Source organism: Mytilus galloprovincialis, chromosome 6 (genome assembly GCF_965363235.1).
Source record: "Mytilus galloprovincialis chromosome 6, xbMytGall1.hap1.1, whole genome shotgun sequence".
Classification (NCBI taxonomy): domain Eukaryota; kingdom Metazoa; phylum Mollusca; class Bivalvia; order Mytilida; family Mytilidae; genus Mytilus; species Mytilus galloprovincialis.
The window spans coordinates 84,033,967-84,055,490 of NC_134843.1; positions in this window are offsets into that span (position 1 = coordinate 84,033,967).

Genomic DNA, 21,524 nt, shown 5'->3' on the forward strand with positions numbered 1-21,524 from the left:
AAATCATCGGCAAATTGTTCTAATAGGAAAAGCGGAAAGTTTTTCCTGAATATTTTAAATACAGGACTTCAGGAAAGTTTGGAGAGCCAACACCTTTGGTGAAGTCGCCGACGACTTATATGGCGTTATTTTATTGTGACGTTATATTTTACTCTTTTTCCCGGAAAATTACGTGATTCCTTAATCTGCCATAGATTTGGAGTAAACAAAAATCTGCCATAGATTTGATGTGTAACGTCATATTTGCCATATATTAGGAATCTGCCATAGATTTGGAACTCGCCAAAGATCTGAGTCCTACATATATTTCGGTATTTTCCCATGTATTTCATGATATTACAATTATATTTGTCTATTCTTTTGTTCTAGGTTTATATAACACCTTATTTCGTGCGTCTGAAGTGAGTTTCTGGATTATCTCTTATCAAGAACGCTTAAACCCGAACATATTAAAGTCAGGGACAAATCATAATACCGTCCGTAAAAATTCAAAGATTTGGCTTTAAAAAATGAAAACAACGCGTTATTAATTCAAAGCATTTAACGCGTTTTTCACGATTTACCTTCATCAGGAACGCTCAAAGATGAATATTTGAAAGCAAATGATGTATACGAACCGAAACAGTTAAAGAGCTGTATAACCAACCAGGTCTTGAAAATGATATACGAATAAAGGAAAAAGTTGAAAACGTATATTTGGTTTCTAATAAGATATCGTCTATCTGAATACAAAAAAGGCTGACCAAAGAAAAAGGGTGTTGATCTTAAAACCAAGAATCGTGATAACATAAGTCTGAGAGAACTTTTTGTCGGAATATGGAACAACCTTTTTATCTTTTTGATGATCAAGTCCAGAATTTAAAAAAAGAGGGGGTTCCAACCCCATTATCCCCCCTAATCCACCACTGCATGGTCGCATGATACACCTGCCACGTTTTCAAAGTTTATTTCCCTAATACATAGTTGTGTCTTATTATCTGTTTCTTGCATGAATAAAAATTTATCGTATCAAACTACAAGGAGTGTGATACGAAAATCTGCGTTAATTTGATCTGCTTATACATCATCATAAGACGATATTACGGCATTACCACTGGCTTTTCGTTAGGTCATTGTCGACCTTCAAAGGTTACGACGATGAACATTTCGTGAGAAAAAAAAAACGATTCGCAGGAGAGTGTTGACCATATTAAGACAACTAGGTTTAAGAACTTGTGAGAATGGGATATCGCTTGATATCAACTCTCGTTATTTAATTCGAATAGTAATAATAAACTCGCCAAAGGCTCCTTTGTTATTATATTGAAATATACATTTAGCTCAACTGGCCAAAAAGGGTCAAGTGAGATTTTCTCATCACTTAGTGTTCGTCGTTGTCTAGTCGTCCATTAACTTTTACAAAATCTTCTCCTCTAAGACTTCTTGACCAAGTTCATTAGAGATAGAGAATTGTGTCATGAATTCTATTCTTGTCTTTAATGTTGAAGAGTGTCCTTTGTTTAAAATGCACTGCAGCAAATAGACCAAGGTGAGTGACACATGCTCTTTATATACTCTAGATTGTTTAATAAAATCCAATAACTCGGAAACGTAAAATCTAAAATATATAAAATTCGTAAGGGAGGATACCTCAATAGACAAACAATTTACCGAAGACAAGTTTCATGCAAATCGGTTACAGCGTTTTTGAGTTTTTGTCCGACATGCGGATTGAGAATGGACGGATGGACAATGGGGTACCATAATACGTCGCGTATAAAAACTCCATGGTTCACAAAAAAATTTTTCACTTTGACAACAAAAGTACCATGAAATGAAGTTGAAAAGATTATGATTCCCCTTTACTATGTTCTAAAGACCTTTTAAAGAATCCAATAATTTCTAATTCAATACTGCAAAATTGTGGTAGAACGTTTTCCGAACAGAAAATGTTCATTAAATTCAAAAAGGTTAAATTCGATCAATGTAGTTATACATGTTATATGTTTTTGTGATTTATTGAGAATATAGGTTGCACTTCTGTAAATGTTGACAATGCAATTTTCCAAAGGAACTCCTTTTACGGCTAAAACTGTACCACTTTTACTACGAAGTTTTGAAAAAAATCTTATCCTAGAATTGAAATAAAATTGAGAAAGGAAATGGTGAATATGTCAAAGCGACAACCACCCGACCATAGAGCAAACAACAGCCGAAGGCAACCAATGGGTCTTCAATGTAGCGAGAATTCCCGCACCCGTAGGTGTCCTTCAGCTGGCCCCTAAAATATGCATAATAGTACAGTGATAATGGACGTCATACTAAACTCCGAATTATAAACAAGAAACTAAAATTTAAAATCATACAAGACTAACAAAGGCCAGAGGCTCCTGACTTGGGACAGGCGCAAAATTGCGGCGGGGTTAAACATGTTTATGAGATCTCAACCCTCCCCCTATACCTCTAGCCAATGAAAGTTCATATGCACTACAAGTTTTTTTCAAGGGTCCTAATATAGGGCTGTGTGGCATATTTTCAACGTTTATATGCCCTGAACTTTTCAGAGTTTAAACTAACACTAATTTTCTTAATTACCCCTACCTCGAATGAAGGGTTACCACATATTTCAATGTAAACAATATGCACATGTATATTTACTGGTAACATTCCCAAGTTATGTCTCTATGAGATGGAACACAGAGAGCATAACTGGGAACCAGTATGTAAACAAAATTAATTTTCAATGAATATTCTAAATCTCCCAAAATGAGGCGTGGTTTGAGAAACAGTTGTATTTACAAAATGCAACCTATATGATGTTTTCATTTATTAAAACCTTTTTTTTGTCACTTTTTTGGTCTTTTGGAAATATTGTTTGTGCTGTATTTAGACCCTTCTACAACGAAACTTGTTTTACATGCACACGTATAAAAATTGCGGTTTTTATCCAAAGAAATCATAGGTTTGAACGTAGTTTTCAATTAAGACCCGTTTATATTTTTTCGTTTGGGCTTGTATCATATTTTCCCTCCGGTTTATATGATCCGTTCATCCTATATTGACTCTTAAAATTCAAGAGTCTATCTAAAAATGAGGGTAAATTTTATATGGCCTTCCAAATACCGTTTCGATCCCTAACATCACTGAAGAGACATGTATTGTCGAAATCCGGATCTGGTGTACAAAAAAAAAAAAAAAAATATTGACACCTTATGTTTGTGGCATGACGAGGCCACAAATTAATTGTTTTCTGTTTAGTATTAAATTTATATTAAGATCCATTTTGTTACATCTTGTGATCAATTTTATTTGGCAATCGCCAATGGCAGTCAACAGGGTACAAGAACATCAGTTGTTCGACCTGTTAGTCAAATGCGTTTTATTTAAATATACTTTTTCACTTTTTTGGTCTTTTGGAAAATGATGTTTGTGCTGTATTTAGACCCTTCTACAACGAAATTTGTTTTACATGCACACGTATAAAAATTGCGGTTTTTATCCAAAGAAATCATAGGTTTGAACGAAGTTTTCAATTTAGACTCGTTTATATATATATAAGATGTACACATATGAAAACAAAATATATCGGGCTATTAATTTGGTAAACCAGGCACACGTTTCGTCTAAATAAGACTCACCAGTAGCGTTCGATTCAAAAATAATCTGCGGGTTAAATCAAATAAAAATGCTTAGTATTAAAATCCTTATAATTTACCACGAACGTTTTGAGGATTTTCCAGGCAGTTAACAGCTGGGTTTAGTTTACACATTAAAAAATAAGAGGATAGCAGAAGCCGGAACATTTAATTTCACCGTCATTTATTTCGATGATTTTTTTTTCATTAACAAAACCTTTCGGATTGGGTTCCAGAACTAGAAATAAAAGAAACTACAGACATGGCTACCTTTGCCTCATTTTTAGGCGTTTATCTTGAATTTAACACAAGCGGTCATCTAACATCTAATAATCAGAAACCATAACAAACGACACAATTTAACTTAACTTTAATATTATTATTTTACACCACCTAAGTACGTAGCGATATATCCAATTCATCCACAAATGGGATATACATTTTCCTACTCATTCGGTATTAAAGAGATTGCAGCTGATACCTAGATTTTATAGAACATTCAAAGTATCCGAGCAGAAATTTGATGAACCAGTGACGTGGCTCGGTACTTGTGCAATCCGCCATTCCTTGCTTGTCATTGTCTATTTTTAACATATTTTTTTGTTTTATTCTGATGCAAATTATGACACACCTTTAATTGCTGTTTCCCTTTTTTTACAGTTGTTTATGTCTGTTTGTTTTGTTCACACATAGTTCTCAATTTATTAGAATTGAATGCGACTGTGATACAAGTGTGAGGTATAACTAGCTATGAAAACAGGCTGAATTCACCATTTTCTACAAAAGGAAATGCCTGTTCAAAGTAAGTATTATGACAGATGTTTTCCATTCGTTTGATATATTTGAGCTTGTGATATTGCCGTTTGAGGAGGAACTTTTCCATTTAAATGCTCCTTGGAGTTCGGTATTTTTTGTAATTCTACTTTTAAACATTGTTACAAGGCAAAAAATATATTTTCTAAGTTGCATGCTACACATGAACATTGACCATAGCTAGCTCCCATTTGCTCATTTAATCTTTTAGTAACTTACTGTCCATCCGCCACCATCGGTCTCCATATCACAGAACGCTTTATATCCACCGCCAACTTCCGGGTAGATGGTGTAAACTCCACTTCTGTAATGCTTTCTGTCTGAATCCGAGCAGTCCCGAACAGTATGCTCTGAAATAGTGAAGAAACTATTAAAACCTGTAAAAAGCTGGTTTCGTTCAGTATTATGATAAAACAGTGATGAATAAATCTTAATAAAATTTAATAAATCACTAAAATCAAGATATGTACAGGTTACCAAGATGCTAAGTACTCGTTCAGCTGTTTTTCCATGAAAGCAAACACCTTAAAAATATTATCCATTTAAGTGTTAATAAATAAAAGATGAAAGCAAATCAAAAGATAATCCATCCACGTAATAAAAAAAATCAATGTACAGATGTAAACACATTTAACTGTATTGTAATTACCAGAATCAGAAGTTAAACGATTTTTATTAGCATCCGTTACTGTCATCAGCACCACCAATACGAAAGTAAACAATAATTTACACGGTTTAGGTTTGCTGGATTGATATATTTTGATCGACGCTCCGTTAAAACTGAAACTAGTACATTCACGATTTATACCTTGATTTTTAATATTAGTTGCGTGACTTATTATTGTAACAGATTGGATTGTTTCGATTAAAAATGTATATTCAATTTTGTTTGTCTGCTTCTTGGAATGTTTTATTTAAACGTAAATGGTTCTTTTTTTTCATGTGATAACTTAAATATCTACGATCCTCTTTAAATACAACTGAATTAAATTAAATTTTAGGAAGAGACCAGTGGTGAATCCAGAGCTATTTATAAGGGGGATCCACATACTCAAATATGGAGAGTTTAGGAAATCTTTTTACTTTCTGCCAATTCATTTAAACAGTATCTTACCATGGACTTTTATACTATGTCCCAGTTCTAGCCAACTGCCTTAGCTACCTAAGCATTTGTTTCTAATTAGCGAACAAATTTTGACCCTACCCACAAAGTCATGTGCATATTTTCTTGTTGAAGTTAGCGAGATCATATATGTAGGTATATTGAACAGTTGTTTTTATTGTTTTTTTTTTCATTTTACGACTTACATGTGCGGTCAATATATGATGTTTGTAGTTTCTTCCAACGGAATATTGGTTTTATTCCACCAAACATTGCCATGTGATGATCATTGTTGTCCCTTAGGGTTTTCATGTCTGATATTTTCGGTGGAAACGATATTTATGGTAGATGTGGTCCTTAGAACTTTCAAGCGTTTTTTTTTTTTGTGATTCCTGTTATACATTTTATATGTGTATCCTTGTGATTGTTTTCATAGAAATAAGACCAATTGGTATACAGTATGACGTGCTTGTCTACAAATGCACTATTTAGATAGTTTTGACAAAGACATCTGTTTCTTAACACTGAGTGTGGAAGCATTTTCAAAAAGTGAACACTGCATGAATAACTGCAAGAATATTTGTTTTTCTTTATCAAAACGGAGATCTACTTTTAAAATGAATATGTTCAGTTAAAGCAACAGCAGCTATTAAAGATTAATTACCATTTCTAAAAAATATCAACTTTTCGCGGATATATATTTTTACCACTTGATACATTTAAAAGATTCGAATTATACATGCTTAAAGATGAAAGTATTTTTTTTACTTAATACACGATAAGGGTAACATATACATACTTAAACTAGAATTATGAACAAGAATATAACTTTGATATAAGTGTGCTATTTTAATAGGAAGATCGCGAGTAGATGTGAAAGGGTCTAGTTCTTTATTTACAAAAAAATTATATGTCATGTAGAAACGAATATTTCTTTTGCTATCGTGATGGAGTTAATATTTACTATAAACCCTTTTTCATTTTGGAAAATAAAAGAAAAGTGTTTCGCAATAGTATATATTCGTGTTTGGCTGTTTCTGTTTATTTATTCTGAAATTTATTCACAACGTGTCGATACAAATGTTGAATAAGATCTGATGAGTTTATTAACAACCACTCAGTCGAAGCCACTGCTGGTATTTTTTTTCCTCGAGTGTATAGCCAGCCCAGTAGTAAGCACTTTTGTTTTGACATTGATATGGTCATTATGGTTATAAAACTGTTAAGCCTCGGTCACACCTTAACGAATAGCTCGAACGGATGCTTAACGGATAACTTTTGTCAATCCGTTCATGTCCGTTAGACGTCCGTTCTAATCCGTTAGACGTCCTTCCATATTCGTTGCATGTCCGTTAAGCGTACGTTTCATCAGTCGACGTCCGTTCTGTCCGGTGGAAAAATTTGAGCATGTTCAAAACTTTGAACGGACGTACAACGGATGAAATGTCCGTTGAACATTGTGTATTTATTATTAGCAAAAAGAACAGCACAACACCTGGTGCCCTATCTGCTAAGTACGCTTTGGTAGATCTGTCGATCAAGTTTGAAATTTTAATGGGGTTCGGGTTATTAAGGATTTTGTGCTACTTGTCCTTTTTTCTTTTTTTAGATGTTTGTCATTTTCTCTTCAAATTGTTTTGTCATTTCACTTAGTCGATCTTGTCTAAACATTGCTAACTTATTTTTGCAGTGCATATGTATTGGATATTTGTCACCGGACGTACAGTAAACAACAATAACCCTTCTTGTATAAAAAGTAAAAACACAAAAATACTGAACTCTGAGGAAAATTCAAAAAGGAAAATCAAAAATCAAAAGGCAAAATCAAAAGTCCAAGCACATCAAACGAATGGATAACAACTGTCATATTCCTGACTTGGTACAGGCATTTTCTAATGTATATTTGAATAGATCAATTAAGATGAATATATTCTTCTCTTTAATATTTTTCTTTATGATAACACAATAACAAATAACAATGCATAGCCTACACAAAATTCCTGCCTGACAGTATGTTTTTAAAGTATCTTTTATTTCAAACAACTATTTTGTTGAAACGCTTCCGGCCGAATTTGTGTTTATAAAAGCCTTTGTATTTCATTTATTTAAACTACCACATAAGCGGAATAACATAAAAAAAATATGTTGTATGCATGTTTGAAAAAACGATTCACAAAGACGAATCCTTTGAAACCACGCATTCTTGTATAAGGGCATCGCCTTCTTGTATCACTCAGTTTCAATGATTTGATTTCCGGATGGAGGCGTACTTTTATGTGTCTGTGTATGAACAGAGGCTTTATTTCGTTCTTTTAGACTTTTTTATTCAATTCAATTATAAGATCATGATTACAGTTCATTAATGAAATGTCTGAAGAAAGTAAAGATTATGACTTTTTGCTGTGAAGTTAAAGAATATAATGATTGGTTTTCAGTTGAAGGAATGATAAAAAAAAAATTGTAGGAGCGAAAAGTATTTGATTTATGTACAATTTGAAATACTTAGATTAAGGAATGCTGGAACTTATAGATGTTAGATGACACTAATCTCAGCTCATTTATATATCAAATCGGATACTCACAAAAGTAAAAAAAAAAACCGATTAATTCGGGAAAATAAAATTAGAAGAAGTAACATGATCAATGTTTTCTATGCCCAGTCAGCGACATCAACTTCGTCGTCATTTGGTATCCCTGGACATTTTCTTATTGGCGATCATATCATATCTTCTGGTTTTCATGTTCGCTAGATGTAGTAAACCTTTTGATTTTAATTTGTTCTAGGTGCCTTTGGACTTCTTTATTGATTTGACCTCAAAACAAACTCGCATTTAGTATAAATGTTCTTATTTATATTCAAAACGATGTATGTGAAGACTTTGTAAAATATGAAAACTGAAATCGGGACACCTAATATTGCCAACCGGAACAACAAACGACCTGTAATACAGATTAACCGAATGGAAGTTCAAAAAATGCTCAAGTCAGATATGTAAGGGATATAATCCAACAACAGTCCATTCTGTAAAATATTAGACAGGTGTGAGGCCGTTTTACACGTCAAAAAAGTTAAAACAAAAGAAAAAGCAAGCAATGATTTATTTTCATTAAGTATGAAAATTGTTTTGTGAATAAATCTCTTTACATTAAAATATATCCTACATGTTGCCCCTTTAAACAGTAGCTCAAATTAAAAAAAATAGACAAAAAAGAAAGTACAGCTAAAGGTAAGCAACATTTATTGCTAAATGAAGAAGTATACGTATCATGATTTTTGTGTGCACAAGGACAACTAATAGTTTCCGCTCATAATTTCCGTGAATACCTTTACATGCGTTTTGTGTTTCAAAATGCAAAAACGAAGAAAGAAATGTCGTTATTAGTTTTATTTTGTTTCCAACTTTGGATTAAGAATTTATTCAGATACATTATTTCAGTGCGGATAACAAAGAGGATTTAGTCAAAGCAGCTAAGAATGGCAAGTTTTAAATATATTATATTTCAAAATGTAGTCCTCTCATATAAGTTTCTTGTTTCTTCTCGGGTTTTACTTTCTTCAGGGTAAATGAGATGAAAAAGAATAGCATATGGAGACAGGTTCTCGTTGAACCATATCGAGAGCACTGCAGTCGATTTTATATCAAATACATAATTAATATGAACAAACGAAGAGATAACAATATGCAATCAGTTATATTCTTTTGTTGGAATTTTCAAGAGACTGGTACCACCTGAATCCTGAATACCCCCTTTTTTCTGTTTTTTTTTCTTTCTGCAAGGTCGTATCGCTCTTTTTTCGTTTATTTGTTTATTGAGTCCCTAGTATTTTTAAAATGTTACCGAAACGTAATTTTGTCTCTAGTTTTCCTTTGAAAAAAACCCACCCTTTCATAAAACGATCACTGAGAATAAAGTGCGAATCGGACACACGATTGGTTTGTTTGACAGATAAAATGCGGTAATGTCTTCCTTTATTCTGCTTTCCATATTCATCGTCGTTCATAAGCGAAGTGTTGTATTATATTCAATTTAAGCAATAACTGAAAAAAAACCAGAACTTGTAAATGAACGCCGAAACCTGAAAATTCTAAAATTTGTTATAGTCCCCTAGATTATAAAGGAAGTTCTAGATTCGCACTTTGTACACAGGATTAGGTTTATATTGTTCATGGCCTTTGTATTGCGGCATAATCTATCAAAATTAAGAACAATTACTTTATTGCTGTTTTCATTTTAATCGTAGTTGGAAATGATGTAAGAAGAACAAGAGCAGCACCAGAAGTCAATTTTTATTACCTTAAGGTGGACGAGGATAAATCTTTTGAAAAATTTTTTTATCAAGCAACAAAAACAATACTTACAACGAGCATAATCAATTTATTGAATTAGTGCAAAAAAGACAATTCAAAAACATGAGAAAAATGGCTGTGATATAAGTATTGGTAGTGTTAAAAATCAATTTGAAAGTGATTCTTGTCCTCAAGAAAGCGTTTTGATGAGCGACAAAATTATTGTGTTGGTAGTTGACGTTAATATATTTTTTTTAATTTTCATTTATTCTTTGGTTTTATCATTGCATGATGAAAACAATTAGGGTAAATAATATTTTTTTTATTTCAGTGACTATAAGAATCATTTATGCTACCTTTAGCTGTCCAATATTTTTAAGAAAGAAGAGGATTATTCTTCGAAATATTGGACAGCTAAAGGTAACATCATGGTTTCTTACAGGTAAATGATAGTCCAATCACTGAAATAAAGAACAGGTAAAACAATAGAATGACGTCACAACAATGTTTTAGCAATAAAGCATAATAATGACGACATACTTTATTTCCCGAATTATTTGTGGGAACTGTCGAGACACATTTAAAGTGGCCATTGTCATCTAGTTAGAAATCCTGTTACGAGTATTCTGCTACAATATTGGGGAAATTAATGCCTCTTTCATGTTATTTTCTTTGTTTGTATTTGATCATTGTGTTTAAAGTCACCCACTAGTATTAGATTAAAGATAGGAAACTGTATTTATACATATATGTTTGTGGACGACTAAATGATATAAATAATTTTTAGACTAAATCTTATCCCATAGGCAAATTCAAGATCAAAACAGTTAGATGAAAATGAAGCATTAATGTTTTAGTGTCATTTTGATGTTATATTTCACATGGCCATAAAAGTGCGAGGTTTGGCATGCCACAAAACCAGGTTCAACCCACCATTTTTTCCTTTAAAAATGCCCTGTACCAAGTCAGGAATATGGTCATTGTTATATTATAGTTCGTTTCTGTGTGTATTACATTATAACGTTGTGTCGTTTGCTTTCTCTTATTTTTGAGTGTAAATTCACATTGCGATAAGACGTGTCACGGTACTTGTCTATGTTATATATATATGTTATATTTGTTATTCTCGTGGGATTTTGTCTATGTGTGTTACATTTTAGTGTTATGTCGTTGTTCTCCTCTTATATTTAATGCGTTTCCCTCGGTTTTAGTTTGTTATCCCGATTTTGTTTTTTGTCCATGGATTTATGAGTTTTGAACAGCGGTATACTACTGTTGCCTTTCTTTATTCAGTAGAATTTTATTTAGACCAATCAGGTCATAATCAGAACAGGGATAACACATTTATATAATCATCAGTGACCACTCATTTATAATAACCGACTATAACTACCGAAGTACTGTACAGTCAAGAGTATGGATAATTTACTAGTTAACTTAATTGATTTAATCATTGGTGCTGCTAATGTACAGTGTTGAATATTTATAGGTTAGACAATACTTGGTCATGTTTTATGAAGATTTAAGCCCAAGGCGAAGCCGAGGGTTTAAATCTTCATAAAACATGACCATGTATTGTCTGACCGATTTAGAACATATTCACACTTTCGAGTGACCTCACAAAACCATCCTTTCCCATTATAATATTCAAACCTAAGAGTTCACTTTTTATAATGAACTAAATATAAAACATAGGTAATGCTCATGTCAATGGATGAAATGAAATAGCACTGACATAGTTAGCTTTAGGTAAAATTTAATACTTATATATCTTTAGATTTGTTTTATTTAAAAAGCACTACAATGTTATATAAATCCCCTTTTTGAAATTTGATTTTTTTTTATAAATATAAAACTCTATGAATATTTGAATTCAGACCATTCAACATTAAATGCTTACTTTTATTGATAAAAACTGTATTGTGTTTCTCCGAAAACAATCCTTTTCTTTATATATCAGCAGTCTTTTTTTGAAAGAAAAAGAAAATAATTCCCTCAAATTTAAGGTATATAAATTAAATATCATTTTATGTATCCTTACCAATATTTTGTTGTTCTGTATTCTATATATGTGTACCATTAGAAAATGCATGAAAATTTGCAAAATTCAAAATGTTTTTATTTTAATCTTTGCTCTTTCATCTTTAATCAGTAGGCTATTTTCCCAAGGAAAATGCCTTAGGGGATTGTACACTGCAGCTATTAAGAGTTCACTTTCATAATTAACTGACAATGAAAAGTCATTCATGTATAGGATTTCATAGTGCATGGAAAATCATGTACTATGAAAATTAGAGAGCAAAAAACTGACTTTTCATTGGACGAGAAGGGGTGAGTATGTTCTAAATTTCTGTTATAAGACGCTGTAAAGATAGAACTACGAATATAAAGCTCTGTATCTTTCTATGTTTTAAAATTCTTCAATGACCATTTTGTTCAAATAAAGTCACATTTCATTTCCTGTCATAACTATATCTTATCCAGACTTGCACTGCAAAATTCAACAAACCTTGCTTTGATTGCATATTAGAGAAATTTGGTAGTACAAACCCAGAGAATTCCGATCTGAATAAATGGGCAAATGTGCCCTCCTGTTTTTTTCATATATATATTTTTTTTTATAATTCGAATAAAACTTATAACATGGATTCTATAGTAATTCCAAGTTCTTGAATTTTCATTTGATACAACATTTCTTAATATTCTTCTGATTGAAAAAGTTACTAATTGATATTACATTGGTAACTCGATAGCAAAATTCATTAATACAATTGATTTTCGAATGCTACTTCTTTTTCTTTTTTTTTTTTACATTCAACGTTGTGTTGTACCTACATTATGTATCTGTTTTACGTATCTTCTGTTAGATATGTTGAAAACACTGACATGAGGTAAAATTGATGAACAGATGTGGCAACAGAACTGTAACAGTAAAGGAAAAACAACTTTAATTTTAATTTCAGTCGGTAATGGTCTCTAATATACATCATTCTGTTATTTATTGTGAGTAAGTTTACTTTTAAATCTACACAGAAACATACACCTTTAAATCATATGTTAACACATCCTATTATATAAGGTTATATAGCAAATTAAATGTAATTTGTAGACAGATAATTAATTACCCATTTGATAGGGCATTAAGGTGGTATGGGTGTCTTCCTCCATCTTGGATTGTAAAAAACAGAGAATCAAAGGTCCAGATTTTCCATCAAGTTAGCAAAATTTGATGCAGGAATGCAGATGTTTAATGTACGTTTTCATTTAAAAGTACCAATTTATAAGAATATAACTTCTAAATATTGATATTTTTGCAAATGTTAATTATTTTTGGTTGTTTTTATCTTTTTTAAAAATTGGCATTTTAAGGGGAGGTAACTCTAAAAGAGTGCATTTTCTGAAGGATTCTGTATGGAATTTTCCTATTTTGTATTTTAGCCGGAAAAAAACTACGGTGACCCTATCTTTTCTTTTGATATTCTCAAAGCAGTGTCTGAAAGCTATCTTTTCCTGAAGTATTTAACAATTATATCATTTTGTTTAGTTTTTAATCACAAAATGGTGTTTTTTCCTGTATAATCCAAACAAAATGTGTCATTTTGTCCCGTCCTGTAGCTTGAGAAAATGCGCGGTGACCTATCATTTTTATTATATTTTTCAACATGTATCAATAGATACAGCGTTTTGGCAAAGTATGAACAAATTCTATCATTTTTATTTTAGACTCCCATACCACCTTAAAACAAAAATATCCTTAGGAGTAGACAAAAATATAACATAATGATTATAGAATATGCGTAAATAGATTTCTCTGTCATCGACTTGTGGCCAATTAACAATGATGTCAACGTAGTTAAACAACTATTTTAGTATCTTAGTGATTTCTGTCCTTTTCTCGTTGACTATAAAAAAGAAGATGTGGTATGATTGCCAATGAGAAAAACTGTCCACAAGAGACTAGTCTCGAAATTTTTTCGACGTTACGTAACTGTACTTAACTGTACTTGACTGTACTCGACTAGTTCTCGACTTTACTTAATTAGTCTGATTCAGTACTTGATGATCTTTGTGAAGTCTAAAATGGTCTTGACCAAGTCTCGACCAGTCTCGACCTGTCTCGACTCGTTTGGACCTTCAAATTTAGTCTTGACTGGTGTAAATCAGCCCATATAACTAAATTAAATATATATATGTCTTACAAAATTTCATATTATTTGGTAGTTTGGTTCATTGCTGTAAATTTAAAGAATTTAATTAATATTTTTTTTTTATTAATTTCATATAGGCATCTTCATTTTTTTTTACCTTTTTAGTCAACTTGAATTTTCATCAAACTATGCAGGTATCTTAGTAATATATTGATTTTACCGAATCCCAGGTCATTATGCAGTTCGGTGAATTGCTGTCAAAAGGAATTAGATTAATCTAGGTAGGAATTAAAAGTCAGGATTTGCAGTTGGGGAAAAAATTCAGATAGTACACTTTAATTTATATTACAACTTTTTCAAATCAACTTGGATTTTCATCAAACTATACAGCTACATTGGTAATATATTGATTTTACTGAATCTCAGGTCATTATGTAGTTTGGTGTATTGCTGACAAATTTTAGAATAATTCTTATATGATTTGCATATTAAGGAATGCGTTGATAAGATTGGTCGAGAGGATTTCCGGTAGTTGATCTTGAAGTTGGTTATTTTTCGAAAGACGACGTTGACCGAACTACTTTTCGTAACCAATGTAAACAAGATGGCGGCGATAATAACACCGACGTTAGCAAAATTTATTTCACTGCACGTTAATCGTTTCCTAAAAAAAACTAAAACATTCCTTTGAATACTGATAAGAATTTTTGTAGTTTAATTTTTATCACATTGCAAATTTCATGGAGTACATATTTTTTGCGTAAGCCAACAAATAAATTCATGCGCCAGGCCTATTCAATGACACAAATATACAATTAACGTGCGAGAGAGGTTACGAGTGTAGAAAAATATTTTCCTGATATCCAAATTAAAAGGATAAAACGCCTTTTAAAGGAATTTATTGGTGTATAAACTGGACCCAGTCACTCACAAACATATCATAACAGTCCTTCGGACTTTTATTTGTTTGTGAGTGAATTGGTAGAGTTTATACATAAAAAAATCCTTTAAAATGGCGTTTAATCCTATAAGGAAATTAATGTAGGTCAGAAAAGCTAGAACTTGCAGTTCGGACTATATTCAGAGAGTCAGTACACTTTAATTCTTTTAATCAACTTGGATTTTCATCAAACTATACAGCTACCTAGTAATATATAGTGATCTAACTGAATCCCAGGTTATTATGTAGTTTGGTATAGTGCTGTAAATTCAATTTTCGTGTATTGAGGAGTACTTGCATTTTCGTTCATATTTCATTTTTGCTTTTCCGAAAGTCTGCATATAACATTAAAGCTAATGTGTAATTCGTTGAACAGTAAAAATTCGTGGTTTCCTTGTTCCCTGAAAATCTACGACAGTTGGTATACAACGAGTAATAATGAATCCACAGTTTACAAATTGAACAAATGTTATCGTTTTCACCTTTACCTTCGTATTTACAAAAGCCAAAAAATCACGACATTCTCTATTTTACGAATTTTATCAGGAAACACGTTAGAAGTATCCATTGTTATGGCTTTGATAATCTGATTACCAGTATTCTACTTCAAAATGGTGTACTTAATACCTATATTATAAGATTTTCATTGGTTGTATTTGATCATTGTGTAAGTTTTCTTCTATGGTTTACTTCTTATTAATTATATAAGTATGCCATGACATTTAAATGAATACCAAACGTTGATTTGATGCAATTAGACTCCTTGTTTGTAAATCAAATCTTTTTTTTCTATTGACTTCATTCGACCGGAAAAAGTTTTAACCAGATAGAAATGATATAGTTTTAAGGTGTTTTTTTTATATATGAATCAGTAAACACAAAAAAACCGAATATTTAGAACTTACAAATTTTATAATAGCTAAACGCAATAAATGCATAGTCTCACAGTGTTAACAACCCATTCGAGGCCTTGGGCTGATTTCTGATATTAGAACGTCTTTGGCGTATCTTTAACACATTTCCCGATTTCAATTTTCATGTTTATCAAAAGAAATCGCTTAAGCATGCTCTATGGTATTGGAATATATAGTGACTTGCTAAATAACCTTGAATATACAGAACTATTATAAAAATTGAGCAACAGTCACTTAATCTGCCGTTGAGTATATTATTTTTGCAGATATCTTATATTTCCAATTACAAAATTATTGCTAACATAAACTCACAATCGCATTTTACACAATGTTTAATCTCGTCGTTGCTATAAAAAAAAATCTAAACCGTAAGTTAACCTTTTGGTAGTAGTTAACTAGTATGAAAGTACTTTTATGTGTATTCTATACACAAAATCTCATTTATTCATGAAAACAATTGCCAACCTAGTTCATTTGGGAACATTGTGGTTGTTACTTCTTTTTTTTTTTAGTTTTTTATTTAACGTTCATAGTCGTATAGCTGTGGAGAACTGAAAGAACGTTTAACTTGATGGTTGAATCTGTGTTATTCACGTTAACAAAAATAAAAATAGTTTGTTGTACAGTTTGTCATGACAATTAGTTGAAGTAAATCCCGCATTGTCAATGAGATAAAGTTTAGAAAATTTATGTTTTTTCCAATACATTTAATATTTGTAAATAAAAAGGAGGAAATGTCTCCCAAAGCTATGCTACAGTAACAAAAGGACAAAATAACAACAAGTGTTGTCGTTTTAATGTTATTTTCATTCTTTTGAAGCACTGTCCCTTGACTGAATGGACACTCAAACTGCAGTTACTGAGTAATGAATGTAAATGTCAAATGAACTGCTTGACAAAACATATTTAATTTAATACGTCATGTATAAACGTATATAGACATTCAGGAAGTCTTATTCCGTTGAATGGTCTAGACATTTTTGTCAATAACAAAACTTTATAACATTGTTTATTACATATTTAAACAAAATTATTGTTACGACTGTCAGTTCAGCACTATAGTTTGTTAGTTTTGCTGCAAAATATTCCCTTGAAATTGTTATTCTTGTCTAGGGTCAATGTAAGCTGTTGTTTACAATTGCTTTTCTGTGTCTTATCGTCTGGACAAATTTTTTCAATTATTCCAATATAAATATGAGTTAGGGTCCTAGAAAAAACAACGAGCATGACAATGACTAAAACATTTATGTTATAAACGCATGCTAGAATAAATATCATCAGTAATAATAGAACATCCAAAAATCAAATATGCATTTGATACATCATGCTGCATTGACTATATAAATTACATGACGGAATGAGCAAGCTGAACAGACTTTGGATATTGAAATTTCTTAATCTAACCATTTATTGAACATCACTATTTCATGTATTTTCCCCACTCTATTTGTACTTTTATAATTAAAGGCATGATAAGTTGTTGATACGACTGTCTATAAATGTTGAATAGCGTATGTTACACTTTAGATGTTTGCAGTACTTTTTAAATTATAATGTGCATCTCTATTTTGACGAAGACACGAGTACTAATTTTATAGCGTTCGTAAGTAAAGATGGGATAAATGCAAACTTATTGATCCTTTGAGTGAATATAATTTCAAGGTTATACATGCAACAATTTACATGTTCTATTCAGATCTTTTTATCAATTTCTTTGGTGGTGCTTACTATAGGTTTACTTTTCACAGTTTAAAACATAGCATACATTATTATCTTTTATATACACATGTGGATTGTGAACCTACATACACAACCAGATGCTATTGAACTTTTTTTGTTTTGGAGAGCAACTTTTTATTATTTGACATTGAACAATACACAAGTTTTCAGCAACTGCGAGAACCGTGTGTATTTTGTCTTTTTGTCGTTTTACGTTTTTGCGAACTGACAATTAAAGTCAAACCCTTTGCAACTGATGTACGTATGTTGTGTTGTGCTATACAATATATCATTATGCATTAGGGAAAAAGGGAAGTAAGCACATTTTTTTTTTGCTTTTTTGTATTGCCTGTACGAGCCTGGATCTAACTTGTTGTCAGCTGTTGTTGTGTGCTATGATTGGTTTTTATTTACTATTTTTATTTTAATTCTGGCCTTTTATATTTGAATTATTTGATTTTTCGTCACGATGTAGTTTTTTTTAAGCTTAATTCGGTATTTGTGTTTTTCATAATTTTATTTGTTATTTGTTATATCAAAATTGAAAATACATAGGGTCATACAAAAACATAATTCATAAAAGACATACAAACGCCACTGGAAAACGAACAAAACCGTGTATGTTTCAATTATGATTTTAAGTGGATAAAATAAGATGAAATGCTTCTGCTCTATTCAATATGACTGTCAATCACAAGGTATTGTCTATCTACTTGATGTATGGAACAAATGAAACTTCACACAAAACAAATATGATACCAAATAAAGATGTAGGTCCATAAGATTTGTGTGGAAAAAATGATGATAATGAAGGAAAAGATAAAAAAAAAAAAAAAAATTCCTGGATACGATATTAAGAAACAAGATTAAAAGGAATAACAAATATCTGATTGAAACATTATTTGAACTTCCATTGGTAAATCTTTATCAAATGCCGTTTGTTGTTCCGGTTGGCCATTCTAGGTGGCATGATTTCTGTTTTTCATATTTCATTAAATCTTCAAAGACACCCTTTAAATTATATATAAGAATATTTATACTAGATACGAGTGTGCTTTGAGGTCAAATTAATAACGAAGTTCAAAGGCACCTGAAACAAAAAAAAAGTTTTTAGTGACGTCGTTGTATCGATGACTTAGCGTGGACAAACATTGGTAATTTTTCTACTTCTTATTTTTATGTTCCTGAGTTTATCGTTTCTTGGAATTTTGACCCTACGGGAATATTATTTGATATATAAACGAACTTAAATTAGTGCCAGAACAGGTATTGTTTGTATACACAATGCAAAATATATTTTGTTTAATACAAAAGTTCCGACGTTCCTTTTAAATAGATATTTTTTTTTATTTGAGAAAATTATTACGCCTTCAGAGCTAAAATAAGCGTAGCATTAGTACAAACGCCATGAAATAATCGTTCTTCTTCTTGAACTATTTTTATTTACTCAATTAATGTAGAGTAGTATGCGGATCAGAACTGAAACTGCCGGAGAGTTTAAGTGTGAATAAATTTACCATCGATTTTTTTTTAAACGATCATTTATTTATGTGGGAAGTATATCCTGAAGAATTGTAGATTTAAAATGAGACGCGAATCAAAAGGATCATTGTTGTCGATTGTTAATGTGTTTTACAACAGATAAAACAATGAGTTTTTATTAATTTGTAATATATATTTTGTGATTCTATCATAGAATATATCATTATATAATGTCAGAATATTTTTTTTCTAAGTTCAAAAATTGTGCGATTTTCGGATTTCCCATTTGCTAAAAATGGAAACACGTGTTACTAAAAATAGGACAAACAGGTATAATTTGAAACACTTCCAAAGTGATGCTGAGTCATTTGACATTCCAACAAACAACACGAAAAACCAAATCTCAAAAGTTGCTTCTGGACAATTTTTCAAATTTTGCATGGTTTTCTCTGAGATCAACTCTTGATAAAAGCCGAGATGAAATGATATATAACAGGATTTTTTTAGTTAGGTAAGCAATGAAAATATAAATTATGTGGAGCGCACGGACGTTAATATCGAAAAAATAGAATTTTATTCTAAAGAAAATCTTTGTTGTATTTACTTATATACCACAAACACACTGTTTGTTGCTTTGTAATATACAAACATGTTTTCGAAGTTTGGTCATTTTGTTCCCGTTTCCTTATCTCTTAATTATTTTCCTAATGAGGTATTTGAATATTCTCGATTAAATAACAATCAATTATTTCTATCAAATATTTTCCGTTTACACCAAAAGTTATATATGTAATTGAATTAAAAAAAGCGTCTTTAATGACATGACCACTCTGTTTCTAATCTATTTTAAATGAAGGACTATATGTTGGTCCTTCGTATCAAAAAGTTGTATACCTCTCAGACTAGAACGATGTTGAAGTCTCCGGTAAAAGCCTGGTCTTAGGGGTTTTATCTAACATACGATGATTAATAGTCGCACGTTGAAGGATCATTGTTTTCTTTACGGACGTTTAATGTAATTGATGTATAATCAAAACGCATCCATAATATAGTCTTTAACTATATTGTATCATTATCTCTTTATTTTAATTAATCTCCAATGGAAACTTATTCAATGTGAAATCAAAATGAATGTTTCAATGGTGTTTTCATGTTGTGGAAATAAACTGGAGGTAAAGTTATGAGACTCCACCGATTTTGTCCTCAAATTTCAAGTTCATCTGACGATAGATTTTGAACACTTTTTAAACACTTAAGTGCCTATTTGATTTGATGCAATTAGTTTATGTGAAAGATTTTAACTGATTTATCATTCAAAACGCTCCGATTCAAGCTCAAATATGTAAAATATATCAAATATGCCAAAAAATGTCACTTTTCAGATGTTTTTTTGTCAAAAATGAAAGTGGCCGCATCCGTGTTCATCCTCAACCTTTATATATGTTATGTATTATCATCAAATACAACTTACATATCAATATTAAGAATGAACACAATTGCGGCCACTTGCATTTTAGAGGACCGTCTAAAATTTAAGTAATATGTTAAAATTGTGAAGATTTCAGTAAATAGCATGACTTAATGATGCTAGTACCCGATATATGTACATTGTATTGTCCAAAACAGCCCATATTTATGTAGCAGAAGCATTCTTTCTTTCCAATAAATAACTAAAAGTTTACATTGTAACAGTTTTCTGCTATATTTTGAGGCCACAAAGGAGTCTTACTGGACCTACTCCTCTATCATAAATCATGTGGACCGCCAGCCCTACATAATATCTTAAAAGGTCTATTGCGTACTATCTTAATACTGAAACTAATGGGGGTGAAATCTAGAAACCAGAACATCGACACAATGAAAAATAAAAATAAAAAATATCACAGTTGTTATCTATTCGGTTTATGTGTTTGAGTTTTTGATTTTGCCAATTGACTTTCCGTTATGAATGATCACAGAGTTCGTTTTTTGTTATTTAACTATTTACATATTGCCCGATGAAAAAATTAACTTACAGATTAACCTAGATAAAATGAGATCAAATTAAACCGTCTATGTTAAACGGAATTTGTATCGCTTCTACAATTTTTATCATTCCTTCATCATATCTGAAAACGGACCATTATATTCTTTAACTGCAGAGCAAACAGTTCTAATCTTTACTTATTTCAGACGTTTCAATAATGAACTGTATTCATGATCTTATATCTGAATTTAATAAAGAAGTCTTAAAGAACGAAATAAAGCCTCTGTTCCTACACGGTAAAATAAAAGTACGCGTCCATCCGGAAATCAGATCATTAAAACTGATCGATACAAGAAGGCAATGCCCTTTAACAAGAATGCGTGGTTTCTTCGAGTCTCGTTTTTACAAACATGCATATAACATTATTTTTTTTAAGCATTTTCGTTTATGTGATAATTTAAATATATGAAATTCAAAGGCTTAGATCAACACACATCCTGCCGGAAGCGTTTCCACAAAATAGTTGTTTGAAATGAA